Below are 27,663 nucleotides of genomic sequence, written 5' to 3'. Positions count from 1 at the left end.
ACTTGGATTGATAACTGCGTAATGACGGTAAGCGAGTTTTGATTTGAGAATCAAACTGACACGGTTTCGATATGTATATGGTATCGTACTTAAATATATTTATTATTGTAATACTACTTATATAAACTTATCGTGTATTAAAAAGTAGTAAAATTTAATTTAATAAACAAGGTGATATAACACCCCAATATTAACGATAGCAACGAAGTTTTTGAAATAAATACTATTCATAATGTATTTATATGATGCTCTTCTAAGAAAGTTGGATGGTTCGTTGTGTAAAAGGGCACTAGTCAATATTTGTTGACTTTGTAGAAGCAAATAACTTCAAAACTATTATTTTTCAGTTAATTTAATTTGTAATACGTATTATTTATGTTCTATTTATAAGTTTATAACTGTAGAAGTTGATTGGTATATGTAAAAAGGTATATAACTTGTTATATACATTTAACCCTAAGTTAGTTTTTGTAATAGTCAGGTGTAAAATCAAAAAAATAGTTTAAATATATTAATTTAGTATGATAAAAATAAAATTAATAAACGACTTATGCTCTTTTGCATAAAACATTTTTGAATTGTGCCTTTTCACATTTTAAAATACTATGATAATAAATCCTCGTTAATAGTCAACGGCAGTGATACCACTCGATCGGGTGTAATGTTTCACACAAAATGTACGTATAAAAAAATTTCAAAATTTCACGTATGCACCTTACATATAACCGTCCAATTATAAACAGCGGGGAGTAAGTATGCACACCGGATTTTCGACGAACCGGAAACAATATGTTTCGGTCACGTAATATTGTAATAAACGTATTACATATCCTCGGCGATATGAATCTAAATAATGTATAATGCATCGAATTTCGATTGAATTGCATCAAAATAATGTAATTGAATTTGGCTTGTATTTGTGTGACGCGATGCAGTTCCGTCCACGATAATATAAAAGAGCTAACTCCGTCGTTGTACCTAATCAATTTAATTACATTATCAGCACAAATATACCATCGTGATTGCATACATGCGACATTGTTACGGTATACTGGTCCCGTGCAATCTCTATCTTTTTTGATGTAATTATAAGTCAATTAGCAGCCGCCGACGATGAGTGATAAGACAAGTCATTTCCTATACGGTTTTCCGTCTATGATGTTGCTTAAAAAAAAAAAACCGGAAGGAAATATTTCTAGTAAAACTTTGGTCGACAAAAAAAAAAAAAAAGAAAACTGTATTGTCTTTCCGGCTGAACAAGTTGGGACGCCGTATTCAAAATAAAACGAAAAAACCGCTCGTAATATCATATCATAAATCATTTCGATATATATTATAGTTGATAACTAAAAATATTTTTATTATCATTTTACATCGTTTCCCCCGCCGCACCGTTCGAGCAGTTTAAAGCCGCGTCTTTATTGTATCGCTGAGAGGGAGAAGAAGCTTCAAGCTTGGATAGTGTTATTATTTTTAGACGGTGAAAAAAAATATATTTTTTAAATAATTCATTCTGTTTTTACGACAAGGATTATAGATGATGCCGCTGAACATTAAGATTATTCCTCGACGGCTATTAAAAGCCTGTGAAAGTTTATTTTTATTATTATTATTATTATTTTTTTTTGTCAAAATAATTTTCTTCTTACTGTAAGGTATTGATTATATTCTAGAGTTTTTGATATCAATTCATTCCAAGTTAGGACGGAAATAGTTGAAAGCAAATCTGTCTTAGAATTTCGTATTTTTTTTATGTTAAAATATGGTTTTCTGGCAAGGAGCTTGGAACAACGGGAAGTCCTAGTAATCGTCAACAAGCCGTTTCAGCTTAGAAAACCTTAACTATCATGTTGGAAAATAATCTTTGTATTATAAATAAAACAAAGGCTTAAATTAAAAAGCTTATAAGGTGGTTAACTTAAAATGAATAACAACATAGGTTACCTATACATATTACTTATTAGTCACTAAATTATATTTAATGATTGGATGATCGAATATGAAGGTAGGTATCAAATATCAATAAAATAGATTAATTCTTGCCGTAAATATTGTCATGCAATTTATACAATTTCAAACTTTATAAATTAATTATTTTTTGTCATAGACTGAGAACAATTTGTCTTTGAATGATTTACCTAATAAAATAGATAGGTTTTTGTAATAATTAAAAAAAATGGTACTATCGAATTAAGTTATTAAGTGGGCTTATTACATTTGATTCGAATCATATTCATTATTTAATAATCTATTTAATATTATTAGGGTGTAAGTACGAGAGTTAGCCTTTGCCTCTAGGATTACGATTTTAATTTAGAAAAATTCAAAAAAAGTATAATATTATGTAAAATGAATATTTTTACCTTTACGAACGCATGATGATAGTCAGTTTTAGTTGTTTTATTTGTAAATGTAAATATATATATATGTACATACTTTTTTATTCAAGTTTATATTTTTGTATTCGTAACATGGCGTAAGTATGCAATTTCAGTGTTAATTATCATAATTTTTATTTTACGTCACAAAATATACGATTTACATTCGCTTGACAAAATAAGCCTTGTTTAAATACTCGTATTTTTATCCTAGTCAGTTCTCATTATTATCAATGGACCATGCATTATCACAATATTTAAAAAAAAATAGTGTACCATTAGGGTTTTGGTTTTATATGTTATTCATACAAAATATATACAATGTATGTAAAAACGTATACAATTTTGAAAACGCGTTAAAAATGTTTTTTAAAACTCAATACATATACCTACGTTTATGGCACAAATAAATACTTTTCTATAAAAATGTATATCTTGATCTCAAATATACGAATTTAAAATTATACTTAAAATATTAGCTGAATTATAATATAAAATACCCAACACACCTGCAACATTAAAATTTAAAGTATAAATTATAATTATTAGATTGGTTATTTTAAATATATATATATATATATTTTGATGGTTTAAGATGTCAATTTACACTCAACACGTCATGTATCAAACGAATAAGAATGAAACTTAATAAGTCCAAAAATATTGCTTACAATATGATAAACTATTTAAACTATTTTTGAATACTGAATGATTATCAAGAACAATTATAGTGAAATCATTGTCTTGTATATGAATTGCATCATGGCATCACGGTTAATAAGTTTTTTCATCCACAGGAGATCCAAAAGTTTTCGCGTAAAAATATTGAAAAATCATTTAACGTTCAAACCTTTTTGTTTATTATAATTATACAAAATGAGTTTCAGTAAGTATATATTTTTAACTTCTTCTCAAACATTTTATCGCACATACTTGAAAAACTAAACATTATGCGTTTATGTAGTTTTTTTTTGTACAATATATAATTTTATACCTGTAAGTTTGTGTGTATATGGATACATTTTCAATGCAAAATGTTTTAAAAATATGTCCCTTTACAAACTCCACACAATAGGATAAAAGTTTTTCAACGAGAGGATAATATCAACGAAGAAAATAATAAAATCCAAGTAATTCCATATAAGTAATGCAATCTAAAATGATTAAATTAAACTTCCACCGAGTGAAATTAAACGCATATATTATAATGATGTTCTTCCGGTTTATCAAAAGTCATTTTTGTCAAAATTGTTTTAAACAATTATTTCGACCACACAGCAGTTATTACCTCTGAAGAACATTCTTTGTTTAGTTTAATAAAAAAAAAAAATTAAGTTCCACGATAAAATATGCTACGTGTTCAAAGTACGAGATGCCGGGTTTAAAATTTAAATCTAAAATTTAATATTGCGTGATAGCCCTTTGCTAAAACCCGTATACCTCCATTGTGCAGTACTTGCTTATTCAAACTTCATTTCCACGTCGCGGTCGTTCGCTTTTCCAGCTCAGCCCCGTCTGCGGGCCTTCAAGAAGGGGGGGGGGAGGGGTGTACGAGATGTTGAATATTTCTATCGCCGTCTTTTGATTTATTCAAAATCGTTCGCTTTTTCCGTCGGTATATATCCGTCCGAATATTATATAATATGTAGTCACGTTCATTTTCGACAAACGCATTTCAATACAGGAAAACGTAACGAATAAACGAGAGGCAAAAAAACAGGACCAACAAAACAGGAACAAAAAAACGTAAACATAACACTATATAACTGTACAAGCATTAAACAAGTCATTTAAAAGTTCAAAACGTTTTTACGTGGATTTGAATTGCCAACCAAACAAAAACGTACACGGTCCGACTATTTTATGTTATACAATACGCAAGGTTAACATTTTGATCGATTTTGTAATGTACATTTTCGATGTTGCATTAATTTTACAATATTATTGCTTAGGTACCTATTTGTTTGTTGAGTATTTTAATCTATTTTAAAATGCACATAGTTATATAACGAATAAGCATGACAACGATAAATATAATAATAATAATAATAATAATAATATATTATACACATCGAATACACATGAACACAATACATATTGTGTTTGGTACTAGAAACAATACGAACGAAAAATAATACTTGTTTGCAATTTATTACTATCACAATATTATAATAAACATGATGATTAAACACAAATTTCGTATTTATTTTATATTATTATGTGTATTTTGTACATTATTATATTTGAGTTGCACGACAAAATAACCGAACATAAACAGTGACGTAAAATCCATAATATAATACGCGAATATTATAAACAATTATTATGAAATAATAGCGCAAGTAAATAACGTCTGTTTTCGTCGTGAAAACGTTTAATTATAAACAAATCAATAATATTTACATAATATCATTAATACATTTATACGTTTTAATGTTTACGGTTAGGTAGGTACATAAGTAGGTACCTACCTACCTGTTATATAAATCATTAATAATCGCACGAGCCGCTTTGTCGTCGATATATATTTTTTTTTATGCAGTCAATAAAACCGTGACTAACAGTGTCATGTAGTCCTTTTAAATTAAACTACAGTCTGGATAATAAATATTTTGCGAGGCTGCATGATAGTATGCTACATAATTTTCCCGAAGGTACGTACGGCAAAACGTACGATTTACAGGGTCAATCTTTTCTACACGGATAAAGCCACGTTATACTCGACTAATGGTTTGCCAAAATGGTTAAACACGATATTATGCTATATAACTGTCTGATGCATTATATACATATTGATATTATATCCTGTTTTTAGGTTGGTGGGTACCCATACAATGCAGAGGGTACATCATGATTCATTATTAATTAATTAAACACAAAAACCACACGTCAGATTGTCAGAACCCTGATACAATCAGGACCATAACATGCGTATACCTATACGAGATTGAATTTAATCGTATCGTTGTATAGTATAATCATAATAATTGTTAGTTTGTATTCGATAACATAATAATATTATGCCGATAATAGTGTCCATACAGTAGTCCAATGAGCTGCTAATTTGTAATTTCGCGAAACTTTTGGTTTTGTTCAATATATTGACTACTTTTTTGTACAACACACTTTGGAAATTCAAATATTGAACACTTCAATAATAGTTGTTGTAAGCAATTATTATTTCGGTTTTAAAAATAATCTTCATATATTCTGATTTAATAAATTTAGTAGGTTCTCATATATCTCTGTTGTATTGCATACCAGCTATTATGTTAAATTGTAAATCAATAATAAATCATTGCATGCGAAAATGCAGTCTACTTTAATTTATAAGGATATGGTATACTGTTAGTATATTAGAGTACCTATAGATTGTATATTACTCTTGGTAATTACTGATTTAATTTTTTTTTTAATGCGGAGAAGAGCAATTAATGCAATTTTTTGTCTAAGAACACATTTTGAAAGTAAAAATAAAAAAATCCCAGAGGTTCTAAAAACTTTTAGAAAAAAAAAAGAAAACGAATTAACAGAAATGTTTTTGCAGCATCGGCTTTCGAAAAATCGATATTTTTACTGTTGTTACTCAAAAAGAAATAATAACCGTAAAGACTTGATTTAGATTACTTCAGACAGTATAGAATGCGACACAAATTGCATTAACTGATTTGTTTCGGGTATCTATTTTTATTAACTATAAGGTAGTTTAATGTGCAGAATAATAAGTGGCCACCATAGATTGTATTTTATACTAAAACCGTCGTCGATCCCATAATAGTATAATCATTTATTCTTTAATCGTTTATCACTTATTATTTAGTTCGTAATATAATACATAACAGTATATTTGTAACGCACAAGAGCATATTTTTTTCATTTAAATGCATACTTGATAGGCGTGAAGTGTTAGTGCATGAAGGTCCTTGCTTTAGGTCATCGATCACCACCACTACCAATTTTAATCTGAGAATACTAATACGAACTATGAAATACTTACGTATCAATCCGCGTAGGAATTAATGAATTATCTTATCAACAAAATCAATAGGTATTCACGACTGATACGAGGGTAAAAAGTTGGACACATATTTTGTTGGTATCATTCTACAAGGCAGTTTATCCAATCTAGATACATGTATCATGTAACTGGTATATCTTAATATTAATTTTAAGTTCATAATCAATTGTGAGCCATATGCCAAATAAATGAAAATAAATAACTATTAACTGTAAACTATTATTTTTTAAATTAATTTAGGTAAATCCAAGTTATTAAAATAACAATTAATGGATTTTGGGTATTAAGTTAGTTACAGAATTAAATGAAAAAACTAAAGTTAAGTTAAAAAGCCGGAAAATAATACCTTAACTAAAAGTTATTTATGATCATGTTCATATTTAATTTTGAAGACTAGAGAGTATATACGCTAATATTTTTTGAATTTTTTACGATACATACGATTTAACCGTTAGTTATTATGTTCATTTTTTTTCATACTTAATAATAAAATAGGTACATGTGCATATGTGGCAGACTCAGGAAAGTGGGAATAATAATTAGCAACACAATTTTTTGTTTAAATTAATGAGAAGTATTTTATAATATTGTTGTACACGTTCATCGCAAGTCGCACCACAGAATGCAGCGGTTTTGTATTAATATTTTTAGTTTTTTATACTTCCATTTCCGGAGATTGGTTTTCTCATTACTTTCGTATGATTATTTTCTTATTGTTAGCAATACCGATCCATAGTTTATCGGAACTTTTAATAAGAACGAAGCGGTGAATATAATCATAACCATCCGTTCGGAAACGAATATGATGGCACGTGAACAATGGAATTTTGATGGACGTACAAAATTTAGTATCTGGATTATTATATTTAATTTTTTTTTTTTATAAATAATATTTCATTCACCTAGTCATTTCAACCGAATGATCTAACATGACGGCAAACTAAATGACCAACTTTTAAACATTAAAAGACCATGTCGCTTTAGTACTTGACCGGTTCGTTGCGGTTACACCAAGTGGAAAACTATTGCATATTTTATATTGTATAACCGTCAATAATGATAATTAGGCACTGCCAATATTAATTAGGTAACAATGAAATTACCCATTTAATATGAGAATTTTGCATTGTACCCTAGTCATTATTGACAATTTCTGCCCATAAATGTATTAGAGAAATGATACTTGGAATACTAAAAATATTAATATTGATTAGACCTTAATAATATGATCGATGGCCAATATTTTTCATTCGACAATGTATGGAAATAATAAAGGTGCACGTTTTGTTATACCAATTAAATTCATACCAGTAAAATTATCATCGTTCAAATTTATTTCAATATGCCATACTATTTCAAACATAGCATTTTGAATTGCATATTATATTTTACAATACAACTTTAGAAATTCGCAGTCATCCAGTGATACTATCTAAACCCGCTGCTTCCGAAGAGTTATCTCCTCTTGTGCTCAACAAATGTTTTGTACTACGTGTTATAGATTGTATAGATACGTTTTTACAATTTACTAAAATATCGCATCATTGCCAACGATGGTTTATTAGACAATTTACATAATTCCAAGGAAATGATTTGCAACATTAAGGATTCTACAGCGATGTTGTAATAAATGTAAAATCATATATTTTTTTCGTTACTTGTCGGCTTACGGCTCAAGGCATTTTAGATACTTCCTAGGGAATATAATTATTTCCATTTCCGGTAGCAGAATGTATAATATAAAACGTAAGTAGGTAGTAGGTACCGATCTGATAATTTTAGATATCACTATATCAGTAAATAAATTATTCGATTTTATAATATCATTATGTATAACGTATGATAGATTTATAAATCAACCATAAATAAGACACATCAACAGTGTGATTTCAACTTTTTCTCGAATAAGCAATCAACGGTAAAGTCATTACATTTATCGTTTCTTTCGTCAAAAAAATCTTGATAATGAGTAAGCCGTAACTACCTACAACAAAGTATTTTGTTAGGTTTACCAACGGACACTATTCAGATTTACTCATAATGATTAGTAATTAAACTTTATAGACTTATGAGAAAAGTTTAAATTTATCGTTACGTTAATAAACAACAATAATATCGGCGGAAACCAAAATTCGATAACAAATCTTTTGTTGCTTATAAAATTATACAGTAACTCTATACCTGTGTTATATATATTTTAAAACATCAAATAAATACGACCGCTCTTATACTTATTGCCTCTTCGATCGATATTTTGTTATAATTAAAACTTTGACCATTGCGTTTTCTGTATTTTTATAGGACCAATAAATTATTGAATTTTTTATACGAATTTCATAAAAAAAATTTTAATTTAAAGATACTTATAGTAAGTATAGCCGTGTCATTTGTTTTTAGTCCAAACGGATCTTAACAATGGAATATTTCAAGTTTTGTTTCTCGCATTAAAATTCCGCATACCTATGCGTCATACTGTATGCCGTTTATGGCATTTGATATCTCGTAGAACAATTTTCCAACGGTTTGCGTTAAATTGCTATTCCGTGTTCACTATTTTTGCTGGACAGATAAAACGCATTCTTTTTTATGACAACTTTATTGCATTTTCAGTATTATTTATACAACTTGGGGGTAGCTACACAAGTAATAAAAAAAATTACCACGCTGTGATAGTCCGATGGCTATGTTGTATTTCAATCGCCAATTGCACAACAATCATCAAAACAAATTTCTGGAGTATTAAAAAATATAAACTCACGGCACCGACAATTGAGACAGTTTAATAATAACGTTATGGCGTACCTACTAAAACAATTAAATTGAAAATACATTTTTTAAATATTGCATTATTGTTTATTACTATATATTTACATTAAAAACTAGTGATGTATAATACGTATCATATTATTTTGAAGTTGAAAATCATAAACGAAATGCGCTATTTAAATTTCGCAGAGTGTCTCGTGAAGATTTACTGCGGTTTAAATCGGCGGATTAGTCACTTTATTCTACCACTTTATTTTATAATAATATATTCCATAGTAGTGCACTATAATAATAAACGGGTTAAAGAAATCATTTTACCCGAAAAAAAAACATAATAGTACTTAGAGTAAAGAAAAAACTTTAGGGTTTCTTTTCGTTGTAAAATTGGAATATTGTTCTTTTGTATAAAATACCTTATTAAAACGCTTTTTATTTATATAATAATTCAACGATACGGCTCATCTGCGTCAAATCTACTGATTTATGCACAAATATCGTGGTCTCAGAACTAAAATGTGCTTTTCTCAATACTTATTGAAATAGTCAACGAAAGCAATACATTCTAAACTGCAATAATTATATGGTTTATTTTTTTCTAATGAATAATAATTTTAATTATATCCAAACATAAAAAATAGCAAAGTGGTTCTAGGTAAAGTTTTAAGATTTTTTTTTATATTTAGTGAAGCTAACAAATGTTAGTCGAGAACCATAACGTTCTATATTTATGAAACCTTTTATTCATTAATATATTTTTTCACTTTGTTAGAACTTTTTTGTTCTAAATTAAATTGATATTTTTAATATAATGTATTACCAGCCTAAAAATAAAAAATAAAGTAGCATTGGCTTTTCTTTTAAACGGATACTTATAATTTATAAATTGTAAACCAATAATTAAAAATGTAAACGTCTTTTTCTTGAGGGTAGCAAACAATTTAAGGTCATCTCCTAGCCAGGAGAAGAAACCGAGTAAAAGAAAATTGTCAAAGCCAAATGTGACGATCATTGTGATTTAAATCAAAATCATATTATGGTGCTTTTATTTTTCATAGAATTTGTGTAACTATAGTAATATTGTACTATCCTATTACTATTGTTGTATGGCCGACACTATGAATACGGTGTTGTAGATATACTACACTTTTTGGTTTTCATTAATTTATTTTGTCATGTAAATAGAACTTTTCGGTTTTAACGCTGGAGTTATGAACTAAAATGAGCTATTTAGTTACTGTTAAATAACAAGTTTGTTTAAATTGTATTGATTTAGCACCTATAAGTTGTGGACAACCATTTAAACAATGCGGTCCTGCTTGTCATCTTTTGTGTGTGAGTTTGGATTATATATAGCATTGATAACTAATTCTATGCTATGAAAAGTTGATTTTCTAAAAAAGTCGATTTCTCAACATTTTTTGGTTCTGAGTCTACACTGTGTTTATACTATTATCCCAGACCCCAGTATATGCTACTAAATATTTATAAAACAAGCCTGTGCTGCAGAGACCATTTTACCACTCCTAAATACTCATATTTTTAATCAAATTTTATCTTTGGTAATTGTTAACCACATTATTTTAATATCATATTTTACGTCTGTTAGACAACCTGTTTAACAACCTAACCTAAAGAGCTTTTCCCATAAATGTATAGTAAATAAACAAAATTAATAAAGATTGTTCGATTCAATAAGTGCTGTAGAAAGGTCGTACTGGATGAAAAACCAGTAATGAAATTATAACGCAAAATAAGCCTTAAGATATCGATTTTTACACTCTTGCAACGTTTTTTACTCAACTTGCGGTGTGTTATTTTTTACGGAACGTGGTAATTGTACCCATGACGTCAAGAAGTTATTTATTGTGATTTTTTTTTTAATATGAAAATCTGGTATTTATTACAGCCCACTTGGTAAGGATTATATAAGTCCCAGGAGATTAGTACCAAGTATTTTGCTACTAAAATGAATTTATTTTGATTTATTGCTTTGAAAATATGTGCGAAGTATTATTAATAACCGTTTATAGCTTTAAAAAAAACCATAAATTCCATAATTTCTATACATACATAATACCCATATAGTATCTATATACAATTATATAGTATCGTTTACGACGTGATAGCAGAACTCGAGCGATTAATTTGATAAATCATTTTTTGATGAAATCTTAAATTATCATAATCATTACTACAGTCATGTAATAACACCTAGCAATAATTATGTTAAGATTTCGATGAAAGATGGTGGGGGTTAAGTGTGCTGTTAAATATTTATTGCAATTTTTTTTTTTGTATCACAATATGTTATATGATATCACTACTGCAGTAATAGAGATGAGTATGATGTTATCTTAATATTATTATAAATACCAGTTTTATTAAGTACCACAATCTTTTTAAAATTACGACTGCGCCATTTAAAAATTCGATTTATTCTCGGCGTGTAAACATATTTTTTTATCTCCATGCATACGTAAAATCACTTAATGCATTACCTACTATCAAGTGCCTGGGAGACTTAAATAAATAATTATTCACCTACAAAAGTCTCAAAGAGTCTTTCATGGACTCTGGATTATTCAGGACTTAAAACGGTTATTGCATTTTACCCTTGTAAAACGTATGACAGAGTGACGCTGTACAAATACAGAGAAATTTAAATTCAAATACGAAATTTTATTTATCACATATCTGAAAGATACATATCATTATAACTGCTGCAAATATTTACTTAGAATAGGATGAATAATCGTCGTATATTTCTGCTCGCTCAGAGGTGTGGGGCTTTGAACAATTCCCAAAACTTATGGCCGGGCAAAGTTCTCCGAGCCTGACCCTCCCCCCCCCCAATTTCCGAGTACGGAAACGCCGCGTGTATATTATTATAATACCTAATACCTAATTTATCATACCTGATAAAATTTTAATAATAATTCGATTGTAAAACACGGTGCCCCATCGATAGAACGAGCGCGTGTCCCCGCAGTGTAGCAACAGCAGACCACGAAATGTCGAAACATGTACCTACCTACCCCAAAATAATAATATGCGCTCGCTTACGATCGTCGGTATAAATTATAGGAGATATTACAACAACAACAATAATAACAATAATAATAATAATAATAATAATAATAATAATAATAATACACCGTAGTGTACGATGCGCGTACACGTATACAGTGCACGATATATATACGTAATATACGTCTACCTCGGGCGCTTAAACATTTCCCATAAATTAACGTATACTTCAGGCGCGCTCGGTAGTCGAAATAAACAAGTTTAAATAATAAATACGTGTCCCACCGAGAGCATGGGACACAATAATAATAATAATAATAATATAATATTATATTATATCGTGTGTACTCCAATATGATAATATATCGGTGTATTCCGCCGCGATGATATCGTGACGCGTTTTCGTACCAGTTTTATGTAATACCCGAAATTCGTGAAATTTGACAAACGAACACCACGCGTACATACATCACAATCGCATTTCGTTATAATATATTATAATAATATAATAAAGTGAAAAAATAATAATAGTAGCGAGAATGACGCGACCCGCGGGAAACGCGTAAATCTAAAACCAAACAAAAAAACAAACCTATTGTCACCGAGTCGCGTCCGTTCCAATCCGAAAAATATAACAATATTATTATAACATAATAATACACACATATACGAGCCCGCAGGTATACCACATAATATATACACCTATTATACACGTACCCCCGCAGAGTGGTGGATACCATTATGGCGACGTTATATGTATATATATTTTTTTTAATATTATGAAACACATATACACGTCGCGCGTTATTCATATTTTTCTTTCGCTCCCTCCCCGCGCGTTCGCGTTTTGTTTTTCGGTCGTTTATTAATTACACATAAGTACCTACATCCCATATATTATTATACACACATAGTATGATGGCGCGTATAGGTTGTATGTATATAGGTACTTTATAATAATATAATACCTATACAACTGAGCGCGCGCACACACGCACATTATTATGCGGGTAAAAAAAAAAAATATATCAAAATAAAAAAAAAAAAAAGGTCACATTTAACCGTTTTCCACGGGACGTTGGTCGCCAAACTGCTCGCCGTCGCCGTCGCAGTCGTTGTGTACTTGTGTGTGCACGGTCGTCGGTCCCGAGTCTTGAACCGTAAACCGTATTCAATTAGCGGTATTAAAAGCGCGCGGGAAAAATAAAAGGGTCTCCGCGCCCGGCCGGACACACACACGATACATACGAATGTGGGTGTGTGGGTGCCACGCGCGTGTGTGTGTGCGTACCGTACGAGTACATAATATATAATATGACACGAGCCTAAAATACGATTTCGGGCCGGAAAATATTATACGACACACACGCGAGCGCGACGTTTATTGCGTACGATACGAGCTTTTAATTGGCACCGGCTGCTGAGGCGTACGCGTGTTCGGTGTATTATGCCTAAGCTCCAGCGATCCGATCGCGTCCTATGTAATAACGCGATATGTCCGGTGATGTCGAGGTGAACGATTAATAATAATCTATAATGATGCAAGTTGGCCCGGGGGGGGGGGGGGGGATTTTATGTCTGCGTTTTAATTTTATATCTCGTACCTGATTCTTAACTCGGATGTAAAACGCGATATACGCGTGTGGTGGGTATTAATATTATTTTATTACTTTAAATCGACTCGATTTACTAAAATAATATGAGATTTACTTCGAATGTACGTTTTTTAAATGTCGTGTATATAATTAAAATGTTTTTAATTTATGGTGATTTATGTTTAGATTTTTGAAACTTAATAAAACCTATGGGCTCCAGAACTAGATGTTTCTTTTAGTCGATAAAAATAACGGTAAGAATCCCAAATATCAATGTATTGTTTACACAAATTTTATAAGTGGTTGGCATAGGTATGCAGTAACTATAAAACAAAATAAAGCAATGTGGCTTGGTGAGGCAAAGCTCTGAGCGTACGTACCGGCCTTCGTTGCTAGCACTCGGATGGGTGACCATCCGGGTTTTAGCTACACATCGTTGCCACACATACAAACGTGTTCCAACCAACCGTAGTTAAAAATGGTTAAAAATGGAAAAAAAGCAAGCAGAGTAATGGCTGAGTAAAAAAAAAAAAAAAATGGCCTTCAAAAACATTGAAAAAATTGTTTAAAACTTAAGTCTTATTGAATAGTAAAAAATGAGAACACAATATAGTTTAAGTATGGTTATACTTAATTCTACATCAAATTGGCAATTTTCAAATGCTTGAAATTAATTTTAGACGATTTAAAATCTTAATAAAAAAAAATGGATTTATAATTTTCCCATTTGGTTTGTATTTTATTATTAGTATCTCTGCGAAATATTTTGAACTAATGTTGAAAAAAAACATCGTGAAATATGAAAAATCAAACTGATACCTATACTTAATTGCGATACCCCTCTGGCTTCCATAGTATTGTTCTGCACGTACATATTATAATATAATACTCTGTTTTCTAGGTTTTCGTTGATCCCCGTGCCCTATTCAAAAACCTCGCCTACTCCACCCGACTTTCATATTGTTGCATTAACGGCGCAGCGGCAGTTCAGAGATGAACGAACGGTGGCTCAAGTACTTATACAGACGGCCTCGTGACTGAATTGTTAATCGCTCTGGCCGGAGTTTCTAGCCGGAAGTACGTTTTTTCAAAGCTGCGAGTTTGTTGTTCAAACTTTCCTCACCAGGGTACGTACAGAAGTCATCCCTCCCCCTGCAGGTGGAGGGATTAAATGTAAGATATACACTCGCTATACGTACCTATACCTTTGTATATATACCGCACCCGCCATCAGAGAACACGTCTCTTGTTAGCGAGACACGTAAAAGTCGTAACATTTCGGAGATCTGGATAACGGCCAAATGCTGATCCAAGTCGCAATTGGAACTAAAAAAACCATTATGGTGGTTAAATTTACAAGCGCAATCCGAAATTGAATATACTAATATTAGCCCGCATATGAAAGACGAAATATAGGTATGCAGCCTACAACTATACGGCATATATTATGACGTCGAACTTTTTAATTTATTTTCTAATCCGAGTACGCTTAAATTAGATATATATTTGTTTTCATCTATAACGAATTATAATTAATATTATAGCATACTGCCGAGCACTCGTGAGTATTATAAACTATAGCTATATTATGTCATAGTGATTATCTGATTTACTATTTAAATCTGTAATATTTTGATAAACTCTATTCTATGTAGAATGATGGTAAGTGAATGAATCTAGTAAAAAATGCCAGAGGAATAAATACTCAAAATACTTATGGTGAAAATACTCGCGCTGGATTATACCTACATGCAAATTGCACGCATTCAGTGGTTCCCGTTTCTCACAACAACCATAATACCTACATATTTTACCGTAGTTAATTAATCCATAATATTATCAGTCCGTTTTAAAAATTTTAATTAACTTTTAAGCACATCATAATGCTTAGTATTTTTTAATTATTACATTATTCAATTATTGTACCTATACGACTTTACTATTGTTACGCACATTAAAATAAATTACATGAAAAATATAGCTTTTAAATAATAGCTTAAAAACTATAAAACAGTATTAAAAATTCTGAATGTAAAATTAGTACGTTAAGACTGTAGAAACAGCGAAACGCATTTAGCCTCTTCGTAATAATTATATTGCGAACATATTATTATTATATTATAATGTTTTGATTTATAATGGTCTGTGGTGTTGTTACATGTAACATTTTGAGAAATGATTTAGCACTCTCAGACAAACCGCATAAACATGAAATATTCAAGGCAACAAAGGCGTTCATTCAAAAAAATAACCCAAAAATATGATAAATACGAGAATATAGTGAACTATAATATGTATAGCGTATATAGATATGGTGTCCTCGAAAAAAAACTATTTATTGTTTTTACTTTTAAATTTAGCTTTAGATAGTTTTTATGATGACAGTCTTTTTTTTTGTACCCATCACGAATCTCGACTTTTCCCATACATTTTATTGAGAAATATTAACAACAAGGTCGTTTTTTATGTTTTCTCCGAAAAAATGTTTATTATGCTCGAATCGTTGAAAAAGTTTTTTCTTTAGCTAAAACTTTCAGTTCTATTTCGTATAGATCTTTTTTTTACCAACGTATACTCAAAATGGAAAATTATATGAGAGCTATGAAATACCATATAATAAAGTCCCTAAAAATACATCTAAACAAGGAAATAAAGGGGGCCATATTATATCATAATATATACCTACCGTTGAGTTCAATTAATTAAAAAAATATTTTGAAATCACTTTCGGAAACGAACGATTGCTTACTAATAGCTGTTGAAAATAGATTCGACTAAGGCACAAATAAACTCGGCACAATGAAATATCTATTTAACTTGAGTAATTGTATAATGACACGAGTGATGGTTTTTAGACCTTTTTCGAGACACTGCAACAACGAGTGCGACAATCACACTTTCAATGACTTTATGCACCGTGCGTGTTAAACAAATTCTCTCTGTTCGCCTCTGACGGCTTCGGGCGAGCCCCTAATGAGTTTGAATAATTCAAAATTCTGACGCTATTTTTCACCCTTTCATTCGACGCGCATTCCGACGTCACCGTAGGGCGTTCGCTCTCGTCGACGGGTTTAAACAATGACCAATAACAATAATAACCCCCTACCACCCTCTGGTCGTTTGGAGACTTGTTTCGGAACTGCGGACTGTCTAAATCAAATAAATTATACGAAAGTGGAAAATCTGACCTTTTCCGACGGCAATGATATAATAATATATGACTACTGTGTTTCGTAAAGTATTCGAAATGTCAAATCGTTAGTTTCGGTTTCAAAGAGCACTTGGGTTTTTGTTTCCACGTCATCGTCATACATATTGTGCGAACATCATTTAAAACCAAACAGCTGACGGTTGTTTTTTTTCAGAAAACATCCGTCCCCTCCGCTTGTTACGGTATGACACACACGATTTGTGTCGAGTTAAAATTAAGTCGAACACGTGTCGGGGAACGTTGTACATATAGGTAGACCCTTTTAAACCGACAATAATCGTAATTGTATTGACATCAAAGGGACCGCGTAGTTTGGTCGCATCAGCCAATAGTTTGTACACTACGATACATGCAACAACAAAAAATTGTTTAAAAACACGATACATACAATATATATGAACATATTATGTATAATGTATAATATTATAATATAGGTAATTACATTAAAACTGTAACATAAAATAATTCGATTATATATAGGTATAAGCTTACTTCATTAATATATATTTTGAAAAAAGTACGATAAAATTAAAAAATAAATTAATGGGAATTAAGTTAAAAATAATTGCCATTTAAAAATTGATAAACAACAATCATATGTTTTAGTTTTACACTCATTTTTAAGCCAAAATGTTTAATTACGTTTGAATTACTACCAAAAAAACAGTAACACAATACCTTTTAAGTAAACACTGTGATAAAGGTTCGAACAGATTAAAATTAACAAAAATAAAAGTGTAATGGAATGGTGTAATCTCTGAAACCTGTTGTATAACAGGTAGGCAAGAACGTCTGTATGGGATCTATTACAATCGAAATGTTTATACAGATAAACACGTTCAATTCAGCTGGGACTTAATATTTTGGCTGTATAATATAGACGTATTATAACCACCGCAATGGTGTACCAAACAAATTCTGCTGCATTTAATGTATCGCATAACCTTTCACTTCGGGGAACTGCATGTGGCATACTATAAAGTGACGAGATCGTCATTGACGTTTGATTCCACCACCGATGATGGCGACGATGGTTTTTTAATGAAAATAACTACTGAGTGGAAAACGCTGCAACTAGCCCACCGGGCGATATCCTCCGAGAATTAAAAACATTATTCGGACCATTTGGTTTTGATAAAGTTTTTCGTCGTTTTTCGATTACCAGCAACAGAACATAATAATAATACATCTGCACATAATACGCATTATGGGTTTTGAGCTCGCAAATATTTCACGTGGTGAGTGACGCACGCGCACGGCAGACGTTGTTAAGTTTTTTGCTCCTTAATAGTGTTTGTCCGTCGCACTGCAACGAGTGCACAGAGCAAGTGAAGATACAAACGAAATCCTTAAAGTTGTCGTGTCCTAAATGTGAGCCAATTTATCCGGTTAAGCAGTGAAACTTTTTTTCACCGTCCGTATATTCCCGCGAAATTCAATTCAATCTGAGGTTTTTATTTTCTAATCTCTCAGGTTTCAAAGTTATTCTTTTCATTAATATGTGTGTGTGTGTGTGTGTGTGTGTGTGTGTGTGGAGAACATCACCCAGTAACAGTGCATTTAGTCGAATCGAGCATTACCATCATCAGTAATGTACTAAGGGAATACCAATGTAAACAACAACGAATTCAACCACAGAAATAAGATAGTCATCGCGTGTTTTTGATTTGCAGCAGTTTTGTCGGAGTATAACGATTTGCAATACTGTATAAGAACGGCGTTCCGATTGATTGTTGGAACCGTGACGTCGAAAACAAATCAAATTCTGGTCAGGACGCACCGAGTGATGCATACACACCGAAATCGTACAAAAGCGATGGTAAATACTTAAGCCGATTCCGCTAAACGATCTTGCCTCTCTGCCCCCATACTGCTGTATTGGCGTGTTTTTCCGGAAAACGAGGATTATCAAACAACACTCAAATTGAGCATAACATGGAAAAGGTCGAGATGTGCTTAAATATTCCTAACGATGCACCGTGGCCATGAAATGATGAAATTGTTCAACTCATATTACCGCGGATATTATGTTGTTAGAAGTACATAATTGTATATAACACTAATTTTATAAATTGTTTGCATAAAAAATGTACTATATAATATTGTATACGGCTCATACAATTAAATGCTATGAGACTAAGAACATGACGATGTATAAGAATCCATAATTTGGTCATAAGTATACCTATAAAATATATTTTGATTATTCGGGATAAAAAAATGTACTTAGAACTTGATATTTCATCAAAATAGCGGCCAAATTATCAGCCACTTAAAATTATATATCTCTTAATAAATCGACAACCTTCTCAAAGAACTCAAGCAAATTGCTCGTCCCGATTGCTAGGTATTATTCAGCTCCCGTTTAGGGTGAATGAGCTAAAAAACTGAATTATGAATAAAGTTCAAATATTCCAATCAAATAATATTAAAAATTATTTGAAATATTTTCTGGTTAGTATGGAACGAATCATTTCATATTCACGCTGACGTCAAGCTACTTCCAATTAAACCATATATATATAAATCTTAGTTTACTTTTAACAACTTCTTTGATAAAATAAAACATACAGTAGCATGCATTTATACCATTTCAACAACGAGCCTACCTTACCTAAAAAAAAAAAGAATCCATAACCAGGTTACAATTAGTGTCAATTACTATGATCACAAATCGAGATTTTAAGAATTAATTAGACTCCTTGCAAGTATCATACACTTGCTTTATTAAAATAATAAAATTGTGTATGACGACGAAAACCAACATTCTAACCAGAACGTTGTTCTAATATGTACCTGTTTTGCCTATTTATTACGCCGTGTTACTCGTTATACGTTATCTAAGTAAAACGAATAATAATGACAGACAAAAACGAACCAGGGTTTTCAACCAATCATTTACTCTGGTACAAAAGACATTTATTCCAGCTGTTCTGGAATTATTATGCGCTACGTCCCCGAGGCTCCTCACTAAGTCGACTTAAGCACTTCAGTTATTTCGACTCGAGTTATTGTGAGCATATAAACCCGCGCTTTCGACGATGATAGAAGAAAAAAATGAATGTCTTATTCGAAGGTATAGGTACATGATTCGTTATTATTATAATCACATTATTATGTGCTGGAGGAGTCTTAACATCACATGGAAAAAGAATCCATTTGAACATAGTAAATGCAACGAGAGAAAACTCAATCGACATATTTTTTGAAAACCTCGTGTTTTAAAACTTTTTTCGCAATGATTGTTTACGATCACAATACACTCATATATATTACTATTAAATAATCTCCAGGGACTGAGAGCACGATATTATATTATTGTCATAGTAAAATCGGGTCAAGAGGCTCTTTGGATGTTTGATATGTTTATCGGTGAAGATTTTTAATGGTTTTACACATAACATTATATTTTAAATAAGCACAATGAATCGCAGGTACTTTTGCAAATATCCGATATCATACAAATTTCGTCTACATCTGAACTAAAAAATAAAATACTGAATTAGTTTTATCAAAAAGATTATTGTTGCATTTATATTACCGTTCTTCCGCTATTTTTTTTTAGGGATTTACAGTTTTTGACCATCCAAAGTAAAAACTAGATTGAATATTGGAGCACATTTTCCACTCCAAAACGCCATAACAAATACGCCATTGTAAAACCTATACTCAACTGACTATAATAATAATATTCAAGCATTACATCATTGCTGAGTATTAAATATTATCATAATATGTGTGCGGTTTTGCTTCGTTTGGTTTTCTAATAACTTATAAAGCAGTAGCGGATAACTTTGAATGTTCAATACGCAGGGATTTCTATAGGCACAATGAAACAAAAATATTCGTATTATTATTTTTATTTTTTTTGAATGTATATACGTTTGATTTTCTTTTTTCATCATCAGAAAAATCACAGTAAGAAAAAAAATGTAATTTTCGCAATTATTCTAGTTTTGATATCTAATGGAAAATATTATCCCCTTCGAATCTTGCCTGATTGTAAACGCAATACTTGGTCCACCAAAATATTGAAAATAACATAAATATTGAATAACAGAATGGAATATATTATTATTATACGCACATATTGATCTCTATTTGGCTTTCAAATTATTATATATTTTTTTCTTTCTACGTATTTGCCATAAAAGCAATATAATATGTGGGATTCAAGCTGGTTTGTATTTTTGATCGAGAATCTATCGAATATAAAATTAAATATGTCCATAGCATTTATAGCTCATGTGCATGGAGTTTAATAAAACTCGAAATCGCGTAAATAATAACATTCACAATTGTATTCAAATGTGCTTTGTCATCATATCGTGTACTATTTCAAAACAAATGTTTCATTCTTGTTATGTGAAACTCTCATATCTTATTAAAGTAGAGCTATAAATAGTTTGCAGATATTTTGCGTAATTGGTACGCGTTTAATAGGCAGGTCAATATTGAATATTTATCAGTATAAAATACCAAGATAAGGTTTAATAATAATTATTATATGTTAATTTAGAATATTTTACACTTGAATAAAATCATATTTAACGACGCGATATACAATTTTAATTTACATTTCACAATATTGCTACGATTAAAACGGCAATTTAAATTTAATGGGAGATTAAATAATAATAATAATACTGAGTTTCAATATTGGAAAATTAAAATGGGTAGGTTTTAATTCAACCATAGAATATTGAGACAATTATTTCGCTTAACACGAATATCAGTGCCTATTAATTAGGAAAAAAACACACAAACAAAATGAAATAAAATGTAAAAAATTTTTGAATTGTTTTAAATAATTCATAATTTAGGTAGAACTATATTTTATAATGAAAAGAAATAATTTAAGTTATTAGACTAATTTTTATTTGTTTCCAAATAATATTTGAAGAAAAAGCATTCATTTGTGCTTTTAGTGAATAAAGCTCGTTAATATTTAATTATCTTTTATACTCATTTAAAATGAATGGATTTAGTTTATAATTTAGGAAATATTTGAAATCAAAATAAGTATTAAATTTACTGGTTATATATTATTAATTGGGTATCAAATATGTATATCATTATTAGACTGGTGCTGTCTATGCTTTTTTCGTTCATTTTAAGAAATAAATTTGCAAAATCAGTATTCCCTATTATTCAACGTTTTCTACCTTTAAATGAACTGGTAGAAAAATTTGTAAACTTAATCCTTATAACGGCTTGCAATAGTTAAAAACACATTCTTTTGAGAAGATACATTTTGGTTATGTAAACAGCAAATTATTCTAGGGATTCGGTTTGTTTGTCATGGCCACGATCCAAAAGCTAAATAATTATTGTGATAATAGTTTTTTAATTTATATTTTCTGACTTTTGCTTTCAGACCTAAATCAGTTATATCCGAATGTATCCCAACATCCATTATTTTACGTAATTAAAATCGATTTATAATTCGTCTCCGATTTATTTAATATAATAACAACACCATGAAAATATATTTTTTTTCAATTATTGTTTTTTTTTAAATATATTTTCCCAGGTAATTTGATTGAGCAAAAGAGAGCACACTTACGACGTAGCTGCATCATGCCTTGTTTAGTATTTTTTTCTTATAAGTAAATACATAATATACTCAAGGTATACCTCCGTGTCTCTACATTCTTATTTAAATTATTATATTATTATCCGATATCTCTGCTCACATCTAGAGAAATAAACCACAACGTTCGTACTTGATTCGTCTTTAACTTTAAAAGTATTATTACAGTGTTTGCAATATTCTTATTTCTTGATTTCGTGTCACCTATATCTGTAAAGTTATGGGTTTTAATCAACGTTTTCATTCTTGAAACTAAAGATATGAGGATATTCGTACACCAATGTCTGTGCACGGAATAAGAAGATCTTTTGTGTTTTTGTTATTATTATGAAAACTCTCTCGGGGCAAATAATTCATCGGGACACAGTGGCGCGCAAGACCTACCACATACAAAAAAACATACTCTCTACACACACACACACACACACACACACATACACTCACATATATACATTATACTGATTCAACAAAGTGAGAAAATACGAGTGAGAAAGAAAGAAGAAGAGCGCAGTAGAATAAGTAGCAAAAGCCGGATTTCGCACGAATTTGTTTCATGCACCATCTCTCTCATCTCACCTCCTCCCTCACTAACCACCACCCGACGCTCACTTCTACCATCGATAAGAACGTAACGGTCAGATTTTATCCCTGGCCCCACCACCCCCGAGGGTACTATCCCCCTTCCCGGACAACTCCGTCCTGCCTCTCGTCTCCTCGAAGTTCACTACCTCTTTTCCCTTACTCTCTCCCAGCCATCCGTGGTGTTGAACTTATTTTATGACTTTATCGATTCCACAAGCTCTCTGTGTGTCGTTTTGCGCCACACTCCACCATTTCTCCACTAGTTTTCCCCCACCCAATCCTTTGCAATCTTCTCTCCGGCGGATACAGCTTTATACTTCCATACACGATTACTTTCGACACACAATTGCACTTACACATACAATCACCCTTCTCTTCCACCCAACGACCGTTCTATATTTTCGAAAGACGTTAATGGCCATCGTTTACAGAACGTGTGTAGACCAGAGAAAACAGAGAAACACCAGATTATGATCGGGCAAGACGATCTCTGGAAATGAATTCGTTCACAACGCATGTTGTTTTTTCGTTTCTATCACGGTGTTCTTATTTATATTCTAAAAATACCAATTTTGTAATAATAACACCTAGAGATAGAACGAGGATATTTTTTAACGAATCAATTGAGTTTATGTCGGCTAATATAAAGCTATTAAATTCGTAATAAACTTGTTAGTTGTTAACCTAAGATTAAATATATAAGGAGAGTTTAGAGTTTAGAGTTATTTCCCCGACGGCTCCCTTGAAATAAGAGCGTATTTAATTATTCAGACTTAATCAGGAAGTATGCCTATACATACATAAAATGGCTAAGGCTCATTAACAATATCGTATGCGCTCAACGCGAGAAGACTGTATTATTATATTTTCTATTATCGTTTACCGAACGAAATTAGCACAATCAAACGTAGTTCATCCATAGAAATTTATAACGCAATTATTTTATTCACTTTCACTATTCATCCGCCTTTTGTCTTGTATTATGTTCACTGAAAACTTTAAGATCATTAGGTTTCCATAATTTATTGTTGTATGGATATTGCCATACTGCGATCAGTGTAATTATATTGCACTCACACAAATAACATAATATTATGTTATACAGTTTAATAATATTATTATCATGGTCGATAGCTATAATTGGATGGAATTAGATTTTAATTAGTCGCCGTTATAATATAGAATACTAGTAATTAATAAAAATATTTTAATTTAATGAAAAATAAATATGTAAAAATATATATAAGTCAATTGGTTGGTCATATATTTTGTATGTTACGTGTACGTTACTGGTTCTATACTATTATTGTAATGTTAATATTTTATTTTTCGTAGGTATTACGTCAGTTGAACATTTCACCTAAATAAATGAAAGCACGAGTTTAGTACACAGGTCATGCGTATATATTATATTGTCTAAACGAACCGTTTTTTGTTGTATAAAGAATTGGAAAAAAAAAAAAATAAGAGTCTGATGGAAGAGAAAACCCTCGGGTATAATTCAGTTGGAGAATATATGTTTGGGAGACCACGCTCAAGTTTCCCGCGTTGGAGTGCCTGCCAGGACTTATTTCATCAAATAGGCCCCATTTCTATTCCGTTCCGGACACTTAATGCCGATCCCGGTCCGACCAGATACCTACCCAAGTAGCAGCGTAGTAGGTACAGAATAATATATGTATACTTATTTGTTTGTTACGGTATCCGAATAAATAGTTGTTTGCACAACACGTAGGTATGATTAAACGTCAAACTTTTAACTTTAAATTACCTACCTAATCTTTATAATTATATGGAAATCAATTGGACATACCATTTCATCTGACTACAGTTACTATTGTGAATATAATATTTCTAAACTTAGCTTTTGCATATATATTGGTTACATAATTATTATTTCTATTAAATAATAACAATTCAATAAGACCAATACAAATAGAATAAGTTTTTAAACGAATGTCGACATAAAATAGTTTTTAGACTGCATGCTGTCATGAATGTCGAATAGCAAAAAAGTTTACTTTAACACAACTTTAGAATAGATTTTATTTGAAAATCATTTTGTTTCAATTCTCAAAATAATCATCATTACAGGTTCAAAACAAAAATGTCATTTAAAGTTTAGAAATTAAATTTGTGATTTTTCTATGAGAACCTATTTACTATTTAAAACTCCATTTAAAAGTCGAAACTAACTATTATAGTTTTTTCTATTTAGTATTCAAAAAATATTGATTTTATAATATTATATAATAATATGTAGAATAATATTGAGTCCAAAACAGTATGTTTATCTTTATGCACAAAGACGATGCTACTTTTTAAATAAAGTTTAGATTGTTTTATTTTGAGATAGTTGTTATTATTGTAAACATAATAAAAGTTAAAGGTTCGAAAAACGATGTATTATTTATATGTATGTACTATGTACTAACTTAACGGTTAGGTACATTTAAAGCTATGATTTTTGTTTATTATACGTTCTTGCACTGTATTATCGGTAACTCAATAAAAACATCACTTGGAAATGTTTGATTGTAAATTATTTATGTACACTTAATTTTATATTAAGATACGCTGATATATTTTAGTCGTTAAATTATTTATGTACACTTAATTTTTATATTAAAATACTCTGATATATTTTAGTCATAAAAAGTAAATACGTTTCGACTGTTTTTCGTTTAAACTTTAGATGACTGAATACTATCTTCCAACGACTGACTTTGTCGAATCAGATTTACTAATAATTTTTCTGTGCCTAAATCTTATCACAAAGTAATCCCATGGTACTGTTCAGTTTTTATGTTCGTTTAATTCCTTATCATCGTTTACTTCAGGGTTTTATGATCATTAAACAATATACAATAATAAAGTTAACTCTAGGTCTGTTTTCTTCCAGACATTTGCCCAATAGCATTGTAAATTGAAATATTCCCAATAATACCTACCTATACCGAGAGAAGAACATATTGGAAACATTTTTATCCGAACATTGCCGTACAAAGTCATTGTTTCGTTGCACACAACGATATTATATTATATCGTGTGTGGTGACCGAAGAATGATTTACGACGGATAAAACCAGTGGCTAGAATCAACTAATAATTACACGTATTCAATTACAGTTATGCAGCTATAGGTAGGTAGGTAGGTATAATATAATATTATATAAATAAATGCCAAACGCAATATTGATAAATAACTTATTATATTATTTTTATCTAATCCCGCTACAGCGATCCGGAACGAAAAGGGGAAAAAAATGATTTGTGAATCTGTCGCCTTGCCAGATCCGGGGACGAGGGCAATAAAATATCCTTTGGCAAAGCGCAATCTGGGTCGGCGTCATCGCCGCCACCTATGCCACCATATTATAACCGCCGAACCAAAAATCCATACCCACCGTCACCCGGTGCGTTGTTCGTATATACTGGTGGGTTTTCATTTTCGTCCGGTGTACCATCTGTGCACGAGCTATAAAAATCGCGGAAAAAAATATACAAATTGCTAAAAATCAAAGTTTTATTGCGAATTTGAAACGAATACGCGTATGCGGCAGATCTGCGAGTGCGAGTCAATTCAAAGTTGTATAAGTGAATAGGTACCAGTAGAGTAAACGGGTACGCACAGCTTTCGGTAACACATCCGGAAAAAGTCTCAGGGCATGCGAATATCATAATTGTTCAGGTATTGCCCGGTATAATTTGTGAGATAAAACGAGACACTCGTCAGTACCTATACATTATATGCTTTGCCCTCGATGCAGAAACGGTGTTAGGTTAGGTTAGGTTAGGTTAATAATCCACGATCTCGTCAAATTTGGTAGGTATTTAAAAAATAGTAGACATTACACTAATACAGTATTTCGATGCCCTGTGCATCTTATTATTGTTAATATGCGAGAGTAGGCATGATTTTAAAATAAATTTAACTGACCCAGTGGATATGTTTTGATTCAAATCAAATGCAAATAATATTATAATTTTTATGTCATATGCGAGACTTTGTATGTGGTATTTATATTATATTTTAATACATCAGCGAAATATAACGTAAACAGAAAAAAAGCTGTGGAAAAATCTCCGTTGTAATACGTAAATACACCTACTTATTTTCAAAGGCTCGATAAAAATAAACCTATACGTTACACGCATACTTAAACAATATTATACTCATATTGCATAATGAATATTTCCATTTTTGTTATATAGTATGCCATTTTTAATATCATATTATGAAATCCGATCACGCCTATTGCCTATTTCAACTATCTCGTAGTTAAACGATATTTTTAATTTTAATCGATATTATAAAATATTTTTTCCATGCGTAATTGCTTAATTACTAATTTATTCTTGTATTGCATAAACTTACTTCACAAATGTTTCATCCACAGTTCTTGAAACAGATCTAAAAATAAAATAAAAACATAATTATTAGTTTTTAATGTCAAAACGTTTGCCATCGAAAGATAAAACAGAATCTTTTCA

General features: G+C 30.8%; 1 protein-coding gene across 2 annotated transcripts in view; it reads right to left on the bottom strand.

Moving 5' to 3' along the window:
* Positions 1 to 27,663, bottom strand: part of LOC111033137 — a 170,340-nt gene that overhangs the window by 89,579 nt on the left and 53,098 nt on the right. For both annotated transcript variants that reach the window (XM_022313735.1, XM_022313736.1), the window contains exon 2: positions 27,548 to 27,583. The gene's annotated coding sequence lies outside the window, so the exon portion shown is untranslated. The remainder of the gene's footprint in view (positions 1 to 27,547; positions 27,584 to 27,663) is intronic.

Source organism: Myzus persicae, unplaced genomic scaffold (assembly GCF_001856785.1).
Source record: "Myzus persicae strain clone G006 unplaced genomic scaffold, MPER_G0061.0, whole genome shotgun sequence".
NCBI classification, from domain to species: domain Eukaryota; kingdom Metazoa; phylum Arthropoda; class Insecta; order Hemiptera; family Aphididae; genus Myzus; species Myzus persicae.
Note: the sequence above shows the minus strand (reverse complement) of the source record. Positions and strands in the feature narration are given on the sequence as shown.